The 21,073-nt window shown below is 41.6% G+C and overlaps 1 pseudogene; it reads left to right on the top strand.

The window, feature by feature from the left end:
• The first annotated feature begins 4,562 nt into the window (after positions 1–4,562).
• LOC145410568 (uncharacterized) overlaps positions 4,563–21,073 on the top strand; it is a 36,770-nt pseudogene continuing 20,259 nt past the window's right edge.

The following is a 21,073-nucleotide window of genomic DNA, read 5'->3' as shown; positions in this document are numbered from 1 at the left end:
ATCAGGGGTCAGTCTTGAGCCCCATGGTTTTTATCATGGTACTTGAAGCCCTTTCACGTGACTTTAGAAACGGACTCCCGTGGGAGTTGTTGTATGCTGATGATTTGGTGTTGATTGCAGAGAATGAAAGGGAGGCGGAGGAAAGGTTTAGGAAGTGGAGAGATGGTATGGGGCAAAAGGGTTTAAGGGTAAATGCAGATAAAACAAAAGTGATGCTATTTAGGGTTGGTGGCGGTACTGTCAAAGACGAGGGAGAGTGGCCATGTGCAGTTTGCCACAAGGGCGTGGGAAGTAATTCCATCTTGTGCGGTGTGTGTGATAAATGGGTGCATAAGCGATGTAGTGGTATCAGAGGTAGACTGCGAGATAATGCTGATTTTATGTGTACAGTGTGCCGGGGTGAGCAGGTGGAGATTGTCAGGCGTGAAAGGATTGAACTTGCTGGTGAATCTCTTGAGTGTGTGGAAGAGTTTTGTTATTTGGGAGATATGTTGTGTGCTGGAGGTGGGGCTGGAGCTAGCTCTGTGGCTAGGGTGAGAAGTGGTTGAAAGAAGTTCAGGGAGCTCTTGCCTCTCCTGACATTGAGAGGGCTCTCCCTACGTGCTAAGGGGTCTTTGTATGGAGGATGTGTTAGGAGTGTAATGCTGTATGGCGTGAGACCTGGGCAGTGAAGGAGGAAGATATTCGCCGGCTCAGACGTACAGAAATGACAATGATTAGGTGGATGTGCAGTGCATCCCTGCGTCCAAGTCCTGGAGGGGCTGGGTTTACAATGGAAGAGTTGAGAGGTAGGATGGGACTGGAGTGTATTGGTGTTGTGATGATGAGAGGTAGATTGAGGTGGTTTGGACATGTGGAGAGGATGGGGGATGATAATTGGGTGAGGAAGGTGAGAAGTGTTAATATTGGGGGTGGGGTTATGAGGGGTAGACCGAGAAAGACATGGGACGAGGTCATTAAGTGTGACCTTAGGGTTAAGGGACTGAACAGGGAGGCTGCAATGGATCGTGCAGCGTGGAGAGCCGCCATTAGGTGACCAAGGCTGACACATCCAAGCATGTTGGAGCCTTTAAAAACGAAATGAAACGAAACGAAACGAAAACGAAACGAAAGTTGGGTTGAAACAGGGATGTGTTATGTCTCCATGGTTGTTCAATCTGTATATGGATGAGGTTATAAAAGAGATACAAGATAGGGCAGTGGATGTTGGAGTGGCCCTAGTGAGAGAGGGCAGTGTTTGGAAACTCCCTGTACTGTTGTTTGCAGATGATACTCTGTTGTTAATTAAAGATGAAGGGGAGTTGCAAGCCTTGGTGGATGAGTTTGGGAGAGTGTATAAGAAACAGAATCTAAAGTTGAATGTAGGGAAGAGTAAAGTTATGGTCTTTGAGAGAAGTGAAGTCAGTGAATGTACAGTGAGGTTGGATGAGGAGGAAATGGAAAATGTGATTACATTTAAGTACTTGGTTAGTGTGATGAGTAACGATGGAAATTTGGAGGGTGAAGTGCGTGAAAGGGTACAACAAGGAAGAAAGGTTGCTGGTTCTTTGAAAAGAGTAATAAGAGACAGGGAAGTGAGCATGGAAGTGAAAAAGTTACCACATGACAGTATTGTGATACCAACTCTAACGTATGGAAGTGAAGCTTGGACCTTGTTGGAGGGACACAAGTCAAAAGTGAGAGCAGTGGAAATAAGTTCTTTGAAAGGAGCCTGTGGAGTCACATGGAGAGACAGACTGACAAATGAGGATGTGAAGGAGCATTGTGGTGTGGATGTGGATGTGATGAAAGCATTAGGAGAAACACACTGAGGTGGTTTGGCTATGTGGAGAGGATGGAGAGTGAGAGACTGACGAGGGAAGTGTATGTGAGTGAGGTGGAGGGGGAAAGAGGGAGGGGGAAGCCAAGGATGAGATGGAGGGATGGAGTGGAGAGGTGTGAGGGAGGGGGGTGTGAGCTGGGAGCAGGGCAGTGAAATGGCGGGGAACAGGGCAGTGTGGAGGCGATTTGTTTGTGGCCACCCCGTAAGGGATTAAGGCATCTGGCAGTAGATTGATAGATAGACAAAAAGAAGCTTAATGATCCCCCTAATTTGATATTGGGGAAAAGTGAATCAGAAATTTTCCCAAGGGTCGCTCTTTTGACTCTTTAAAAAGTTTGTTATCTTCAATACAGGAGTGATTCCAGTATAGTGTGGCTTACTGTCAAACTGTGCCACCAATGATGTTATCCATGTCTCTGATGCACAATAATGAGGTGGCAGGAAATTCAGAATATATTTCAAAAGTAATATAGCAGTTACTTGATCATTAATCATGGAAGGAATGTCACTTTTTAAGGGTTAAAGATGTATTGATCATGAATGTCACAGTAAAGTGATATTAAATGTTATATAAATTGTATTTTTTGTTTATAACAATTCATATTGTACACAGAGATTTGCAAACAAGCCCTTAAGAAGACAGAGACACAGCATTTTTCTTTAGCTGTTTACATATACATTTCCATATGTCTTTTATTGCAGTGCAAATTGAATAACCATAAAAGTCTATCTATCTATCTATTGCCAGACGCCTCAATCCCGTTTGGGGTGGCCACAAACAAATTGCCTCCAAGTCGCCCTGTTCCCCGCCATTTCACTTCCCTGCTCTCAACTCACACCCCCCTCTCTCATATACCTCTCCACCCCAACCCTCCATCTCATCCTCGGCCTCCCCCTCCCTCTTCCCCCCTCCACCTCACTCACATACACTCTCTTCGTCAGTCTTTCACCCTCCATCCTCTCCACATAAAAATGAATCTGATATATATATATATATATATATATATATATATATATATTTTTTGTCACATAGTATAAATGAGCTCCATGCAAAATTAGGGTTCAGTGGACAGTGTTATTAACTTCATGGAGATGCTGGTCTAATGACAGCCATTGTTCCAGGTTCACAGCTGGAGTCAGAGCAGTGAACCAGTCATAAACACTGTCGTCATCAGGGTGCTGCCTGTGTAATGGATAGTAGGTATAAAACAGGACTGAGGGCACATCTTATATTGTGTTAGCACATCCAGCAAGAGGTACCTCAGCCAACAATTTATGGGTTATTATCCATGTAGTGTCCTGTGGAAGATTTTTTTCCCACATAGGAACTGCTTTTGGATGATTTACCTGGTGTGGTATCCTTTGCAGTATTTGTTGCTGCAGAGACAATAGGTAACAGTTATTGAAATAAGGAAGATGGTGGTAATATCAGTCTGAATTAACAGCTTGACTTAGTAGAGATGGCCTGTATGTTTAAAGTTACAGTTCAGAAGTATTCACGTGTTGGCAATATTTAATCCTTTGGCCATGCTAGGCGACTGGGGTCACCCTACTAAGTATTCTTCATGACGCATCAGGCGACTGCAGTCCACAACTGACAAAAAAGACATTTCCCTCCACACATCTGTTGTTTTTGTATAAGTACAGTAGGTTTTGATTTCTTTTATGGGCCAACAAACAGTGTACATGTGACTAGTGTATATATACAAGTGAAAAACCTTGCTTGAAGTAAGTAATCTTGTCATTAGCAGAATTAGAGAATAGCACAAATTAATTATTTTCTCAGTTTTTCTCAGAAAATTACAATGTTCTCATACAAATATGGTTAGTCTTGATTTCTCTTTATGTGCTAACAGTGTACATGTGTCTAGTGTAGCTATACAAGTGAAAAACTTGCTTGACATAAATAATCTCATAATTTTTGCAAAATTACACACTAACGAAATTTAATTATTTTCTCATTTTATTCTGAGGGAATCACAATTTCCTCACAGAGAAATGTGCATTTTTGACCACTATCACACTAAAAAATGGAAACTTCACAGTCATTTCCCATTGGAAAAGTAACAACAAAGTTATAATTTGCACATTAATTTTTTAGGGACTTAGGCCGCATCCAGGAAAATGACCGAGAAATGATAGGTCATGGCTCAAGGGTTAAAGGAATAATGTTGGAAGTTTGTTATTTTTATGTTATTATGGTTATTATCCAGTAATAGTGATGAATTTTTAAGTTATTATTCTTTGTAATGAGAGTATATTATGACTGAGCATTGGTACAGTGATGGTAAGTCATCCTATTGGTGGTAGACAGGAAGATCAACACCAAGGTAGAGTAACTGATGTATGGTGGAAGTTTAGAGGGGTGGAAGGAAGGCTATGATGGAGGTGGTAAAGGAAGAACCAAATGTAAAGTTAGAGTGTGAGGTGAGTGATAAAATAATGGAGGTGGTAAAGGAAGAACCAAATGTAAAGTTAGAGTGTGAGGTGAGTGATAAAATAATGGAGGTGGTAAAGGAAGAACCAAATGTAAAGTTAGAGTGTGAGGTGAGTGATAAAATAATGGAGGTGGTAAAGGAAGAACCAAATGTAAAGTTAGAGTGTGAGGTGAGTGATAAAATAATGGAGGTGGTAAAGGAAGAACCAAATGTAAAGTTAGAGTGTGAGGTGAGTGATAAAATAATGGAGGTGGTAAAGGAAGAACCAAATGTAAAGTTAGAGTGTGAGGTTGGTGACGAAATGTTCGTCACCGACAGTCAGTTTGTCCTGGATGCAATGTCCTCAGCTGAAGTTAAGCAGTTCAGATGTTTAGAACGTGGTAAAAGGCTTATCCAACATGGAGTTTTTCATTCAGGAGTGAAGGAGTTCCAGTGTGATGAATGTGGTAAACTGTGTGCACACAAAAGTGTTCTCACCAGACACCTGTTAATTCATTCAGGAGTGAAGAGTTTCAAGTGTGATGAATGTGGTAAACGATTTGCACAGAAGTGTCATCTCACCAGACACGAATCAGTTCATTCAGGAGTGAAGAATTTCAAGTGTGATGAATGTGGTAAACTATATGCACAGAAGGGTTATCTCACCAAACACCTAATAATTCATTCAGGAGTGAAGAATTTCAAGTGTGATGAATGTGGTAAACCATTTGCACGGAAGCGTGATCTCACTGACCACCTAGTAACTCATGCTGGAGTGAAGAATTTTGCATGTGGTGAATGTGGTAAACTATTTGCACGGAAGGGTTATCTCACTAAGCACCTAGTTACTCATTCAGGAGTGAAGAATTTCAAGTGTGATGAATGTGGTAAACTATTTGTAGACAAGAGTGTTCTCATCAGACACCTGTTAATTCATTCAGGAGTGAAGAATTTCAAGTGTGATGAATGTGGTAAATTATTTGCACACAAGGGTTATCTCACTCAGCACCTAGTAACTCATTCAGGAGTGAAGAATTTAAAGTGTGATGAATGTGGTAAACTATTTGCAGATAAGGGTGGTCTCACCAAACACCTGTTAATTCATTCAGGAGTGAAGAATTTCAAGTGTGATGAATGTGGTAAATTATTTGCACACAAGGGTTATCTCACTCAGCACCTAGTAACTCATTCAGGAGTGAAGAATTTCAAGTGTGATGAATGTGGTAAACTATTTGCAGATAAGGGTGGTCTCACCAGACACCTGTTGATTCATTCATGAGTGAAGAATTTCAAGTGTGGTGAATGTGGTAAACTATTTGCACAGAAGGGTGATCTCACCAGACACCTATTAATTCATTCAGGAGTGAAGAATTTCAAGTGTTATGAATGTGGTATTCAATTTGCACAGAAGGGTAATCTCACTTAACACCTATTAATTCATTCAGGAGTGAAGAATTTCAAGTGTGATTAATGTGGTAAACCATTTGCACAGAAGGGTGATCTCACCAGACACCTATCAGTTCATTCAGGAGTGAAGAATTTCAAGTGTGATTAATGTGGTAAACCATTTGCACAGAAGTGTGATCTCACTACACACCTATCAGTTCATTCAGGAGTGAAGAATTTCAAGTGTGATGAATGTGGTGTACTATTTGCTCAGAAGGGTAATCTCACCAAACACCAATTAATTCATTTAGGAGTGAAGAATTTCAAGTGTGATGAATGTGGTAAACGATTTGCACAGAAGAGTGATCTCACCAAACACCGCTTAATCCATTCAGGAGTGAAGAATTTCAAGTGTGATAAATGTGGTATGCACTTTTGTAATGCCACAAATGTAGTATTCATGTATGTGTTTAGGGGTACTGTAATTTCTAAGTTACATAGGGTGTAATCTGAATACTAGTCTATAAATTCCTGTCCTAAGTAGTAATTCATATGTTAATGAGTAATGTAGGGTTAACTTTATTTTCATATGTATGCATCTCTGTATCTATGCATTGGGTGATGTAATTGTGGATGTTGAGCTATGGGAATTCCTCCGTCTGGTCGAGTAATGAATAACATATGCGAGCAGTCTTTCTCCTTGTTTGTGTGTCGTTGTTGGGCGCCAAGTTTAAACCTTAAACAGAGTAATGATGGGTACACAATTCTTTCCGTATCCTAGTTGTGAAATGTTTACTAATGAAGCTGCTAGAACCCTACCCTGGGGGTAGGGTTTTTTTTCAAGAATACTCCCCCAGTATCCCTGCTTGTCGTAAAAGGCGACTAAAAGGGTTGGCGGAGGGTTAGTGCCCCTACCCGGAAAACAACTAACTAAAAAAACAAACAACAAGCCTCGGACAAGGACTGACCAAACGATGACGACCCAGGACCGGACAAAGGACTTGGTAATGGCTTCGTGGAATATAAGAGGAGCGAATGATGAGGTGAAAGAGAGAGAGAGATTGTCCAGGTGCTTCAGGGTGCGAAAGTGGATGTATGTGGAATAACTGAAACAAAATGGAGAGGAGAAAGTGTGAGAGAATGGGAGTATGGATGGGGTATATGTGCAGGAGTAGGTGAGAATGAGAGGGCAAAGGAAGGAGTATGTATAGTTGTGAGTAAAAGATGGAAGAGGAGCATAAGACAGTATGGATCAGTTGGGTCAAGGATTGTGTGGGTAAAGTTGAAAGTTGGAATACAAATGTGGGCGATTGTGTGTGTATGTATGCGCCAACGCAAGATCGTGCTAGAAGAGTGAGAGAAGAGTTCTGGACAAATGTGGAAGTGTGCATGGAAAAGTTTGGAAGGAATGAGAGAGTGTTTTTGATTGGTGATATGAGTGGTAAAGTTGGGAATGTGAAGGTGGATGGAATAGTTGGTGAGTGGGGTGTGCCTGCTGAGATAGATGAGAATGGGAGTGCATTAGTGGACATTTGTGCTGGGAGGGGGTTGGTGATAGCCAATACCCTCTTCAGGCATAAAATGATCCACAGGTATACATGGCGAGTGATGAGAAGGGTGGGTGGTGAACTGAATGAAAGGAAGGCAATGATTGATTATGTGTGTGTGTGGATGAAAGGATGCGAAGATGTGTAATGGATGCAAGAGTTTATAGAGGCTGGGGGAGTGGACTTTCTGACCACTACTTGGTGGTGGCCAGAATTAAAATTCAAGTAAGATGGCGGAATAGAAGAAGGGAAAGACGAGAGGAAGGAGTAGTTGCAAGGAGAGTGGAAAGGTTACAAGAGGATGAGAAAAAGGCAGAGTATAAGAGAGAAGTGGAGGAACGATTGGGCAATTATGAATTGGAGCAGATGGGAGACGTGGAAGGTGTGTGTAGGATATTTACAGAAGAAATAAGTGCAGCATGTGATGTGGTGTGTGGAAGGAAGAGAAGACGGAGGGGGGTGCAAGGAACAGCGTGGTGGACTGAAGAGGTGAAACAGGCTGTGGCACAAAAGAAGAAAGCATACAATGAATGGATGAGAAGTAGGGGCGTGGAAGAAGTTGAGAGGCGGAAGAGAGAGTTATATGTAGAAAGAAAGAGAGAGGTGAAACGATTAGTAAGAGAGAGTAAGAAGAGAGTGGATGAGGAATTTGGAAGGAATTTGAGTGTAAAGTGGAGGGACTGTAAGAAAATGTTCTGGAAAGAGGTGAAAAGAGTAAGGCAGGGTGGAAGTGAAGTTAGCAGGGGAGTGAAAGATAAAAATGGTAGATTACTAGTGGAGAAGGGAGAAAAAGTGAGCAGATGGAGAGGACACTTTAAGGAATTGTTGAACGTAGAGGATGGAAGTAATGCGAGTATAAGTGGTTGGGGAATGGCTGGGAGAAGGAGGGAGGTGAGAAGACAGGAAGAAATCAGTAGGATAGAAGTTGTGGAAGCAATGAAGAAAGTTAAATCGGGGAAAGCCCCAGGAATTGATGGAGTGTGTGGTGAAATGCTGAAGCATGGGGGAGAGATAGTAGTAGAATGGATGTGGAAGATGTGCAGATTGGCCTGGGAGGAAGGTAGAGTCCCGGAGGATTGGAAGTCAGGTATAATTATTCCCTTGTACAAAGGAAAAGGGGAAAAAGAAGTGTGTGGTAATCATAGGGGCATTTGTCTTCTTAGTATAATAGGAAAAGTGTATGATAGGATACTTATTGACAGAGTTAGAGAAAGAACAGAGAAATTACTTGGAGAAGAACAGGGAGGCTTTAGGAAGGGAAGAGGTTGTGTAGATCAGATATTCATTCTTAGATCTTTAGTGGAAAAGTTTTTAGAGAAGGGAAAGAAGTTGTATGCAGCTTTCATGGATTTGGAGAAAGCATATGACAGGGTAGACAAGGATTGTGGAAAGTGTTAAGAATATATGGAGTAGATGGGAAGTTGTTGAATGCTGTGAAGAGTATGTACGATGGTGCGAAGGTTGCAGTGCATGTGGATGGTGAACTAAATGAATTTTTCTCTTTGAAAGTTGGTTTGAAACAGGGATGTGTCATGTCTCCATGGTTGTTCAATCTGTACATGGATGGGTTAATAAAAGAGGTACAAGGTAGGGTAGTGGATGTTGGAGTGGCCATGGTGAGAGAGGATAGTGTTCGGAAACTCCCTGTACTGTTGTTTGCAGATGATACTGTGTTGTAGAGTGAAGACGAAGGGGAGCTGCAAGGCTTGGTGGATGAGTTTGGGAGAGTGTGTAAGAAACGGAATCTAAAGGTGAATGTAGGGAAGAGTAAAGTGATGGTCTTTGAGAGAGGTGAAGTCAGTGAATGTATAGCGAGGTTGGATAGTGAGGAATTGGAAAATGTGAGTACGTTTAAGTACTTGGGTAGTGTGATGAGTAAGGATGGAGGTTTGGAGGGTGAAGTGCTTGACAGGGTACAGCAGGGAAGAAAGGTCGCTGGTTCTTTGAAAGCAGTGATAAGAAACAGGGAAGTGAGCATGGAAGTGAAAAAGTTACTACATGACAGTATTGTGATACCAACTCTAACGTATGGAAGTGAAGCTTGGACGTTGTTGGAAGGACACAAGTCAAGAGTGAGAGCAGTGGAAATGAGCTATTTAAGAGGAGCCTGTGGAGTCACATGGAGAGACAGGCTGACGAATGCGGATATAAAGGAGCGTTGTAGTGTTGATGTGGATGTGATAGGAAGCGTTATGAGGAACACACTGAGGTGGTTTGGCCATGTGGAGAGGATGGAGGGTGAAAGACTGACGAAGAGAGTGTATGTGAGTGAGGTGGAGGGGGGAAGAGGGAGGGGGAGGCCGAGGATGAGATGGAGGGATGGGGTGGAGAGGTATATGAGAGAGTGGGGTGTGAGTTGGGAGCAGGGCAGTGAAATGGCGGGGGACAGGGCGACTTGGAGGCAATTTGTTTGTGGCCACCCCAAACGGGATTGAGGCGTCTGGCAATAGATAGATAGATAGATAGAACAGTCAAAAAGGCCTAAATAATGTCATTTGTGAGGGATTTAATAGTCCCGCTTGCCTTAGCCGTCACTAGATGGCATAAGTTGCCCCAAATTCAAGGCGGGATAGTGGTAATTTCAGTATCTAAATTAAGTAAGGATTGAATCCCAAATTTTCCCCAATCCAATCAAAAGTCCTGGCGTCATGTGTACACTGCTAAATAAATTGTGAAGAGAATTGAAACCCACCATATTTAAAAAACACCACCTCATTTGACCTAGCAATGGCGTCTCTGGCGTACTCGGGAGGCCGCACTTGCTGCTCACACATCGTGTGTAATGGACGTTGGTTCAGGTGAGCTGTCCACATTCCTCCTCCCCCCCCCCCTTTTTCTTGTTTAATCCTTACTTGGCGTGAACCATATGAAGTAATATTGTTAAAAGCTTAACGTAGATTCGCTGCTCAGACATCGTGTGTAATGGACGTTGGTTCAGTCCCCAGACACCGGCGACGTCAGAGTGTGCACGAGGCCTTCTCGTGGTATTGCCCATGGACTCGAACATACACACGTACACTACCCATGAATTATTTTATAAACCTAATGTAGTTGAAATGGTATTATTGATCTATCAAGTGAACTTCTTTTTTTGTAGATAAGTAATAGACATTTGTAAAGTGATGTGATCATGTAACGGAAAGGTGAAATTCAAATTCATTAACCGTTTTCTTTCTCTTATATTAATAAGTTAGAAAATTAGGAGCGTGGAAGGGAACTTAGTGGTTGTGAGCAATAATGTGATTTTGAGTGTTCCTCGAGGCTAAACAAGCCCGAGTGATTATGTATTATTGGTGATTATGCAATTTTGAGTTGTTCCTAGAGGCTAAACAAGCCCGAGTGATTATGTATTCTTGGTGATTATGTGATTTTTGAGTTGTTCCTCGAGGCTAAACAAGCCCGAGTGATTATGTATTCTTGGTGATTATGCGATTTTGAGTTGTTCCTCGAGGCTACACAAGCCCGAGTGATTATGTATTTTTGGTGATTATGCATTAATGATGATTATGAATTGTTAATAATTATGAATTGATAGTGATTGGGAATTATAGTGAATTGCATTATGAGAGAGTACTATACGGACGAAATAGAGCACGAGTGATTATTTCTATTGGTTCGAGGCTATGCCAGCCCGAAAAGATAACCCAAGCTCATAAATGTCCCAGTCTTGATGCTATGGTCGAGCCCAAGAATAACTGACAACAAAAAAAAAGTGAGGTACGATGACCTCAGAAACTGCTTGAATGTTCCAAATTGTTTCGCCTGGTGACAATGTTGTAGGAATGATCACCCAAACCATGGTTTTAATGTACAACCCTTTTTCATGTGACTAAAGGTCATGTAATTAAAAATGTCTGCTGACAACCTGTATAGAATTATTAAAGTAGAGTAAAGTATATGTCTTTTTTTTTGTGTGTGTTATACCCAATGAAGGGAATTATGTCCTCTCATGCCTAACTCGCTCCCCTTCCAATTCAAGATTCCTTCGCTTTGGGAACGACGACCACACGTGGTACTGACTTAATCTCGACTCGGCCAAAAACTACAAACGCTACCAAAACTATCTTAATTAACCTGTATCATACCAAGTCAAAACACCACCCCCTCTTCCTTTTGTTTTACTGAAGTGAATTTTCTATCAATCATGGAGGGGAGACTAAGTCGAGTACCATTTGTATTATCTAAGGGTAAGTTGACCAAGTACCAACAACCGGTGGGATTGAACAATAACGGTGGAAGTAAAATTATTACCGTTACACTTTGTTTGGAAAAGTAAACTCTCCAAACACATATTAAATCACTGTGGAGGGAAGAGTTTCTAGTGTACTGAATGTGGTAAATGGATGACTCATTTGATCTCAACTGACACTTTAATTCATTAAGGAGTGAAGAAATTCAGGTGTGATGAATGGGGTAAATGGTTTTATTATAAGTTCTCTTCAGTATCAGTTCAGGAGTGAAAAAAAAAAAAAAAAATGAAATGTGATTACTGGAAAACTGTTTAGAAAAAAAATACTTGTTCACTTGGCACCTGACAATTCATTCAGGTGTGAAAACAATTACATAGTTATGATAAATATGGCAAAGCTTGTAGAAGAATTCAGGCTTTAACCAGGCATAGTGCCAATCACTAACAAGTCAATGAGAAGACATGTTTTAACTCTTAGGCTGGATTGCCAAAGTAATGGAAAGTTTTAAAATTGGTTTTTAGAAAGAAATACTCTAGTCCTTTGGTCTATAGTTCTCCATTAGCAACCACTGGTACTTGTGCCAGGCCACCCTTTATACTGTTGATACGATCTGAGCCAAGACATCATTAACCATGAGCGATAAAATAATGTGAAACTCTGTATACAGTAAACCCTCGATATACCAAAACCTCTGTTAACAAATTTCGGTTTTAACAACCACCTTGACCTGGCCAAACAGTATGTTCATGTAATGAATTTTGTTTGGTAGAAGAATGAACGTGCAGGAATCACCTACCAGCGTTGCATCTCTACACACACACACACACACACACACACACACACACACACACACACACACACACACACACACACACACACACACACACACTACCGACCAGTATCACTAACCAGTGTTGTAAGCAAGGTATTAGAAAAACTTATAAGAAAAGCTTGGGTAAATCATCTAGAAGAACACACTATGATAACAGAAAGACAGTTTGGTTTCAGAAAAGGAAAATCATGTGTTACTAATCTGTTGAGCTACTATGACAGAATAACAGACACATTACAGAAAAGAGAAGGATGGGTGGACAGTATCTATTTAGATTTCAAGAAAGCATTTGACATAGTACCACACCAAAGACTTTTATGAAAACTGTACCATCAAGGAGGAATCCAAGGCAAACTGTATTGTTGTACGCAAGATTTGCTCATAGAAAGAGAAATGAGAACAGTACTAAGGGGAAATTACTCATCATGGAGAGAAGTAACTAGCGGAGTTCCACAGGGCTCAGTGCTGGCACCAATCATGTTTTTAGTGTATATAAATGATATAGACAGTAACACTGGAAATGAGCGCTATCTAAATATGTTTGCAGATGATGCAAAAATACAAAGGAGAATTACTAACACAGACTTTTGTAAAGAGCTACAAGAAGAATTAAATAAACTTCATGAATGGAGTAATACATGGCAAACGGAATTCAGTGTGGACAAGTGTCATGTAATCAAGTTTGGTAAAAGTGGAAAAAGACCTGAGTGGGATTATAAGTTAGGAAATAAAACCCTACACACATCAGAAAGAGAGAAGGACCTAGGTGTGATTGTCAATAACAGACTATCTCTGGCTGACCACATCAGTGAGAAGGTACGGAACATGTATACACTGCTTGCAAATGTGAGAATAGTGTTCACATACATAAATGAAGACATGCTAAGAAAGATAATAACATCATTCATCAGACCAACGCTGGAGTATGCATCAGTAGTCTGCAGTCCTCATCTCAAAAAACACATAGACAAGATTGAAAAAGTTCAAAGGGTCACTACAAGATGGGTACCAAGCTTAACCCCTAAAACGCGGGTCGTCGCGTTTGCGACGCTCGCCGAAAAGGACATAACGGCGGATCATCGCGTTTGTGATTCATGTTAATTTAGAATAAACGCGGGCAAGCAGGTTCAAGCTGGTATTGTCTGTCAGTACCGCCACCCTTTAGCTACTATTAGCATACTTGACCTTTGTACTACTGACCTCCGTTGTTGCCAAGTATCGCTTTTTTTTTACCCACCCCCCCACCGCGGCCCGGCCACCCTGGCTGTGATATATGGCAGCATGCTGACTGCTCAGAAATGTCAATCTGCTCTTTCCTCTCACAAGCAGTTTATGCTAATTGGAAACGCTTGTTTCCCCAGTTGTCACACTAGCTTTTTTTCGCGCGGTTTTCCCCTGTTTAGTGTCAGTTTACCGCAGGCTTTCAAGGTGACATTATGGCGAATTCTAACTTTTCTGAGTCAGTGCCTTCCAGCCCTCCGCAAAAGGGCTTTGTGACCTCTACCCCTTCTAAACCCTTACTAGGGAGTGAAAAGGGCCTGAGTGAGTCGGCTATAGGCCTAGAACTACTGAAAGCCTCTATGGACTACGGTAGTGATGTTGGTGTGTGGTCGAGCCTTGCAGAATCAGACACTTTATCGTCGAGTGCTGAGTCTGAGGTGCAGGAAGAGGCAATTGCTGTAACTAGTACCTCGTCAGGCAAGGCTCCACAGCAGAAGGGAGTGGCGTATGGCAAGGGAGCAAAGAGGAAGCGAAGTGGTGACCCCGGTTCCCAGTCATTGTTCTCCGCAGGCCGGCCGTTGTCCTCAACCTCAGGTCAGGCCGCCGCCATACCGCCTCGCACCCCCAGCCCCATTATCTCGTCATCATCGTCTGCAGTGATTTCTCCAGAGTCTTCAGAGTCTCCTTCACCACCTCGGAAGAGAAGTAGGCAGTCTGGTAGTCGTAGAGGTTTCCGTAGGCCCCGTGTTCGTGCTGGCATGAGTAAGAAAGTGTCTACTAGTGCTAAAATTAGTGGTAAGGTTTATCGCACTAGGCAACTCACCACCCAGCCTACTATGAGTAACCTTGAAGCTTCTCCCACTCTCCCCACCACCACCACAACCGCACATTCCCGACCTACCTCACCCACTGCCACACAGCCTGCCTCACCCACTGCCACACAGCCTGCCTCACCCACTGCCTCACCGCCTGCCTCACCCCCTGCCTCACCCACTCCCACATGGCCTGCCTCACCCACTGCCTCACCGCCTGCCTCACCCCCTGCCTCACCCACTCCCACATGGCCTGCCTCACCCTCCGACGCACCCACCCACTCCCAGCCTAGGCAGGGCACTCTGGATGCCTTCGTGTGGTCTGAGGGCTCTGATTTTGTGCCAGAGGATCTGCCCTTTGATTCAACTGGGTGTGGGATCCAGGCTGACTTCCCTGTCCCCGAGGGTGGTGAATGTTTGGACTACCTGTTGGCCTTCCTGGATGATGAAGTCATACAGCATATTTGTACCGAGACCAACAGGTACTAAGGACAATGTGCTACAGTTCGTTAAGGTGAAGGTGCAACGCCATCCACGTCGCGGATGGCAGCTGGGTTCCTGTGACGATCCGGGAACTATTTGTATTCATCGGCTTGATGTTTCTCATGCCACATAACTGGAAGCACAACCTCGAGGAGTACTGGAGTGCTGACGACCTGTGCCCCACACGCATCTTCAACAAGTACATGACTCGGGATCGTTTCAGGCAACTCATGACGTACCTGCACTTCGCAAACAACAACGAGCCTTCCCAGACTGACCCCCTATGGAAAGTGAGGGAAATCCTGATCTTGATCAAGGACAAGTTTATGATGTTCCTTTGGCCCTTCAAGAAAGTAGTGATCGACGAGACCTTGGTTTTATTCAGGGTCCGTCTTCGGTTCGTGCAGTATATTCCAAGCAAACGCCACCGCTTTGGAATAAAGTTTTTGGTGCTGTGCGACTGCAAGACGGGGTTCATCCTAGACTTCGTCATCTACACCGCCAGCAATGTGGACTTGGAAAAGACCGACCCCCTTGGATTCTCTGGCTCTGTGGTGAAAGTGCTTCTAGAAAAGTACTTCGGCGGGAATCGTGTCCTGTATACTGACAATTATTATACAGCACTGAAACTCGCCAAGTACTGTACCTTTCAGAGCATGGCATCAGCTCCTGTGGCACTGTCAGGAGCAATAGGGCACACTACCCTGGCTTCCCCGAGGCTGCAAGATCAAAGCAGGGAGACGTGCACCTGAAGAAATCAGACAAGATGCTGGCAATACGGTGGCACGACAAGAGGATCGTCAATATGCTCACCACAGTACACAAGGGGGAAATCCAAGCCACAGGGAAGGTCGACAGAAGGACTGGCGAGCCTGTGATGAAGCCTGATGCTGTAATTGACTACAACGTCAAAATTCGGCTGGTGGACAAGTCCGATATGATGATCGGAGAGATTGACTGCCTGAGGAGGAACCGGCGCTGGTACAGGAAGGTGTTCTTGCACTTGCTTGATATGTGTATGCTGAATGCCTTCATCCTGTATAAGATCAAGAACAGGAAGCCAGCTACTTACTTTCTCAGGCGGTTTTCAAAGACTTGTGTTTACCAGCTGCTTCAGCGTTTTGGACAGGTACTGCCATCAGGTCCCAGACGCCACTCACAGACACGTCCAGACCGCCTACAGTGCCAGGACTACCTTCAGCGACACCGCCTCAAGCCACTGCCTAGCACTGCCAAGAGGGGGAAAGCACTGAGGAGGTGCTATGTTTGCAGCCACACCACCCGGCAGGAACGCAGTTTTAGACGCACCTCCTTGCAGTGCAAAGAGTGTCAGATTCCCCTGTGCGCTTACCCGTGTTTCTTTGACTACCACAGCCTGAGTAGATATTGAAAATAAGGGTGGAAATATGTAAATAATACTGAGAGTGACAGTGATACTAGTGCTTAGTTTTCTTGTACGTACTGACAGTGACAGTCAGTTGAGTGTAAATTAGTGTATGTAGTTGTAAAAGCACTGACAGTGACAGTGATTTCAGTGTAAATTATTGTACATAGTAATAATATAAGTATTGACAGTGACAGTCACTCCAGTGTAAGAAGTTGTAAGCATTTTTTTCTATTCTGTGTTATGACAGTGACAGTTTGGTGTGTAGGAAATACTATTTTTATAAGTAATGACAGTGACAGTGATGAATTAGGCACTAAACTGACAGCGAGAGTGAAAGTGAGCGATAAAAATGAAGTGCGAGCGGCCGACAGGAATGAGAATAAAGTGACTGGGGTAAGGCAGAATAAAAGCGTGCCACGGTGGTCTTTCTCATTCCCGCTTCACAATACTGGCAGTGACACTGATTTTTATGGCCGTAATAGTCACATGCGAGCCTTTGGGAAGTACTATGATGGAAAATAATGTAGTATACGTGTTTTTAGCTGTGAAAAGGGAAATGTTTGTTCAGTGACGGGAAGACCGCCGCCGCGCTGCATGTCGGCCATACGCTCCATTGATTTTAGCCTTATTTTCAGTGCTTATTGTACAAATACGGATTCCAAACTACCTGTATGTTGTAGTATAAAGTGTACTGTGACAGATTGAGGCTGTGGTAGAGGGGAAAGCGGGTTGCTGGACGTGTGAAAGTGAAGATTTTGTTACCCAACTTTGCAAGTCTCCACAAGTCCTTGGGTAGTCCACGAAGGCTCAACACATGTCTCTGGAGAAAGCTGAATGTAAGTACTATCTGCCATAAAAATGATAATGTTCTAGGGTTAATCTCTGATTTTTGGCAAATATTTTCCTACAGGTACTCAGACTGTGATACAACCCCGCCACATGGGGGGGGTCGGCTGTCGACGGCCACGCTTTAGGGGTTAAGGGATCTAAGCTACGAAGGAAGACTAAAAAAACTGAATCTACCAACACTACAGGAGAGAAGAAAAAGAGGTGACATGATTATGCTGTATGAATGCAAATCAGGGAAGGAGAAAATAGAATAACCTATGGAGATGCATCAGCAAGAGGACACTGCAAAAAATTGCATAGAAAGAAAGGTAATAAAGACGTAAGGAAATTTAGTTTCCCAAATAGAGCAATTGATCAGTGGAATGCACTGCCGAATGAAATAGTGTGTGCCAAAACATTTCACAAATTTAAGGATATGTTTGACAAATATGGTTTAAGACACGGGACAGTACGAGCTTGACTCATTCCTGTAAAGATACAATTAGGTAAGAACACACACACACAATGCGTCACAGAGACAGGACTTACAACACATCACTCCACCCTTTGCCAAACCTGGCCAGCAACTGGTTATACCTAAAGTATCTGTATATGAGTCAAGCTCTGTACCAGGTTCAGCTAAATCGTGTCCAGATATAAAAGAGGAGGTTTTAAGTAAGAGTGCAGTTCAAATACCCAAATTAAACAAAGGAGTGCAGGAATGCGCCCAGCTAGCTGATTGAGTTTAGTCTGCACACCAGGGAACGTAAGTAGAAGCTCTGCTGTCAGTACCACAAGTTGTCCACTATCTTTAGTAATGCAAATTTGGAAGGAGCTAAGAAAAGGGATAAAGGTAGAAAGCAAGATGATGATTTCTACCAGGAACTGGTGGAATTGGATATGTACAATAAGCAGTTAGAATGGGTAATCAGATTGGAGAAGGCTTTTCAGAGTGAAACGGATGAAATTAAGAAACAATTGCTCATGCAGAAGGAGGAAAATGAAAAATTAGTTAAGAAAGTCAACAAGAAAGACACAACAACTGATGAGCTGACAGTTGAGGTAGGATCACTTAGAAGAAAGATTAGTGAAATGCCAAGTACAGTTGTCAATCATGAGAGTATTATGGAAGACTTCAGAAATGATACAGAGACATTTAGGCAAGTAAGCAATCTAATAGATCAGAGTAGTGATATTGAGGGGAAGATAACCCAGGTGAATGAAGCAATGCAAAGCTACAAAAATGATGTGGAAACCATGTATGCTGAGATGGTGAAAGTAAAGAAAGACTTAAAAACAAACGTTGAAGGAAAAAGCGTTAAAAAGGAAGTGAAAAGAATAATCCAGAACAATCCCAAATTGGTCAAAGATTCAGCAGATATCAACAAATTAACAGTAATCACTGGTACAGAGAAGGAAGAAATTAAGAACAAGATCTCGAGAGACAAAAAGGAGATGGCAAATGTAATGAACTTATTGAAGGAAGTATCAGAGGAAATCTGTAGTAAAGACATAGAGGAATACAAAAGGCAAGGGAAATATGAGAGAAATAAGCCAAGTTCCCTCAAAGTAACCTCCCAGACTGTAAACACTGTGGAGGAGATAATGAAAAATGCAGAGACACTTACAAAAAAAAGAATTTAAAAATGTATAGATAAAAAGATGCCTAACTCAAGAGGAACTGGAATCACTGAAGGAGAAGAGGGAGGAAACAAAAACAAAGAATGAGGAAAGATCAGAGGACGAGAAGAATGCATTTTTTTTTTACAATGTAATTGGATTGCAGGTACGAAAGTGGTACATAACCAGGAGGGAATAGTAAAGAGGAAGGTAGCAGACGCACGTCACGACAAGTGTGTAAACAAGATGATTAAGTTGATGTACTCAAATATATATGGAATGATATCTAAAATATTAGAGATGAATGATTATATCAGAGAAAATGAACCACATATTATTTGTCCAACTGAGACAAAATTAACACCAAAGATATCAAACAATACCCTAAACCTAGAGGAATACAAGATATGGAGAAGAAATAGGAACTTAGAAAAAGGAGGAGAAATTATAATATTAACAAAGAAAAATCTGCAAGTCTAAGAAATAAAACTAGATACAGTATACCCTCACAAATAGAACTGATTTCAGTAGAGATTAATACATCTGAAGGGAAAGTAATTGTTGCAAATTTATACATGCCACCCATATCAAACACATGGCAAAGAGGTGAATATGAAGATCTGGCAGAGAGTACAATTCAGAGTTTAAGAGCACTACTACATAGAATGGAGGAGAAATATGAAAGAATTATACTAACTGGAGGTTTTAATACAATCATAAATTGGAATACTCAAGATATAAAAAGCAAGGAAAGCTGTTGGGACCAAAAGCTCCTGGACTTTGTGCAGGAGTTTTTCCTAACGCAGCATGTAAACGAAATCACCAGAAGAAGAGGAGTCGATATAGCATCAGCACTAGATCTTATATTTACTAGGCAAGAAAACGATATTGACAATATAATGTATCACCCCCCATTCGGCAAAAGCAACCATGTAGTACTAGACTGCAATTTCAGGAATGCATATGACAAAGTTAACTAATGAAAGTTACAAAAAGAGCCTAAACTATATAAAAAGGGAAACTACAATGACCTTAAGATGTACTTTTTAGAAATAGATTGGGAAAAAGAGCTTAAAGAGCACAATTTAAATGTTATGTATAAAATATTCTGCGAACTTTATGAAATAGGAGGCCAAAATTACATCCCACAGCACAAAGATGCAGAAAAGAAAATAAATAGTTTAATACAGAATGTAAAAAATTAAAAAAAGTGACTTGTTTTGGAATAGATACAGAAAACACAATAGTGAGAGGGCATGTAACAACTATAAACAGGCAAGAAACGATTATATGAGAGTAAGGAGAGAAGCCCAAAGACAGTTTGAGGAAGACATCATAAAGAAAATTAGTGATCAACCGAAGCTATTTTACAGCTACATACACAGCAAAATCAAAGTTAAAACAATAAAATTCAATCCATTACGGATGAGAGGATCATCTATACACAAGAAAAAGATATTTGTAAAACTCTAAATAAGAATTTCCAATCAGTTTTTAAAGAAGAAAATAATTTTGAGAGGGATGATATGGAACATGCATGGCCACACATATTACCAGATATACAAATATCAGAAAAATAAATACAAGAAGATTTAAGTAAATTAGACAAAGGAAAAGCAAATGGTCCTGATGAAATTTCATGTTGGGTGCTCCATGAATGTGCAAAGGAGTTAAGTAGACCATTATCTTTAATATTCAAGGAATCCTTGGGTCAAGGTAAACTACCTGATATTTGGAAGAAAGTAAACATTGTTCCCTTATTGAAGAAAGGGAGTAAAGTTCCCTTATTGAAGAAAGGGAGTAGACAATTTCCTCTCAACTACTAACCAGCATCACTAACAAATGTTGTAAGCAAGATATTAGAAAAGCTGATAAGAAAAGTTTGGGTAAATCATCTAGAACACAATATGATAACAAAGACATTTTGGTTTCAGGAAGGGAAAATCATGTGTTACTAATCTGTTGAGCTACCATGATCGAGTAGCAGAAACATTACAGAAAAGCAAAATTATGGGTGGACAGTATTTATCTAGATTTCAAGAAAACATTTGACAGAGTACTGCACCAAAGATTTTTATGGAAACTGTACCATCAAGGAGGAATCTGAGGCAAATTGTACTGTTGGATGGAAGATTTTCTCAGAAAAAGGGAAATGAGAACAGTACTAAGGGGAAATTAAAGATCATGGAGGGAAGTGACTAGCGGAGTTCCACAGGGCTCAGCGCTGGCACCAATTATGTTTCTAGTGTATATAAATGACATAGACAGTAACATTGGAAATGAAAGCTATCTAAATATGTTTTGATGATGCAAAAATACAAAGGAAAAGTACTAACACAGACTCTTGTAAAGAGCTACAAGAAGAATTAAATAAACTTTATGAATGGAGCAGTACATGGCAAATGGAATTCAGTGCAGACAAGTGTCATGTAATTAACTTCGGTAAAAGTGGGAAAAGACCAGATTGGGATTGTAAGTTAAGAAGTAAAACCCTACACATATCAGAAAGAGAGAAGGACCTAGGTGTG

Source organism: Coenobita brevimanus, chromosome 86, assembly GCF_032717465.1.
Source record: "Coenobita brevimanus isolate Jiangsu-jjx chromosome 86, ASM3271746v2, whole genome shotgun sequence".
Classification (NCBI taxonomy): Eukaryota; Metazoa; Arthropoda; class Malacostraca; order Decapoda; family Coenobitidae; genus Coenobita; species Coenobita brevimanus.
This window is presented reverse-complemented; position numbering and strand designations above follow the sequence as displayed.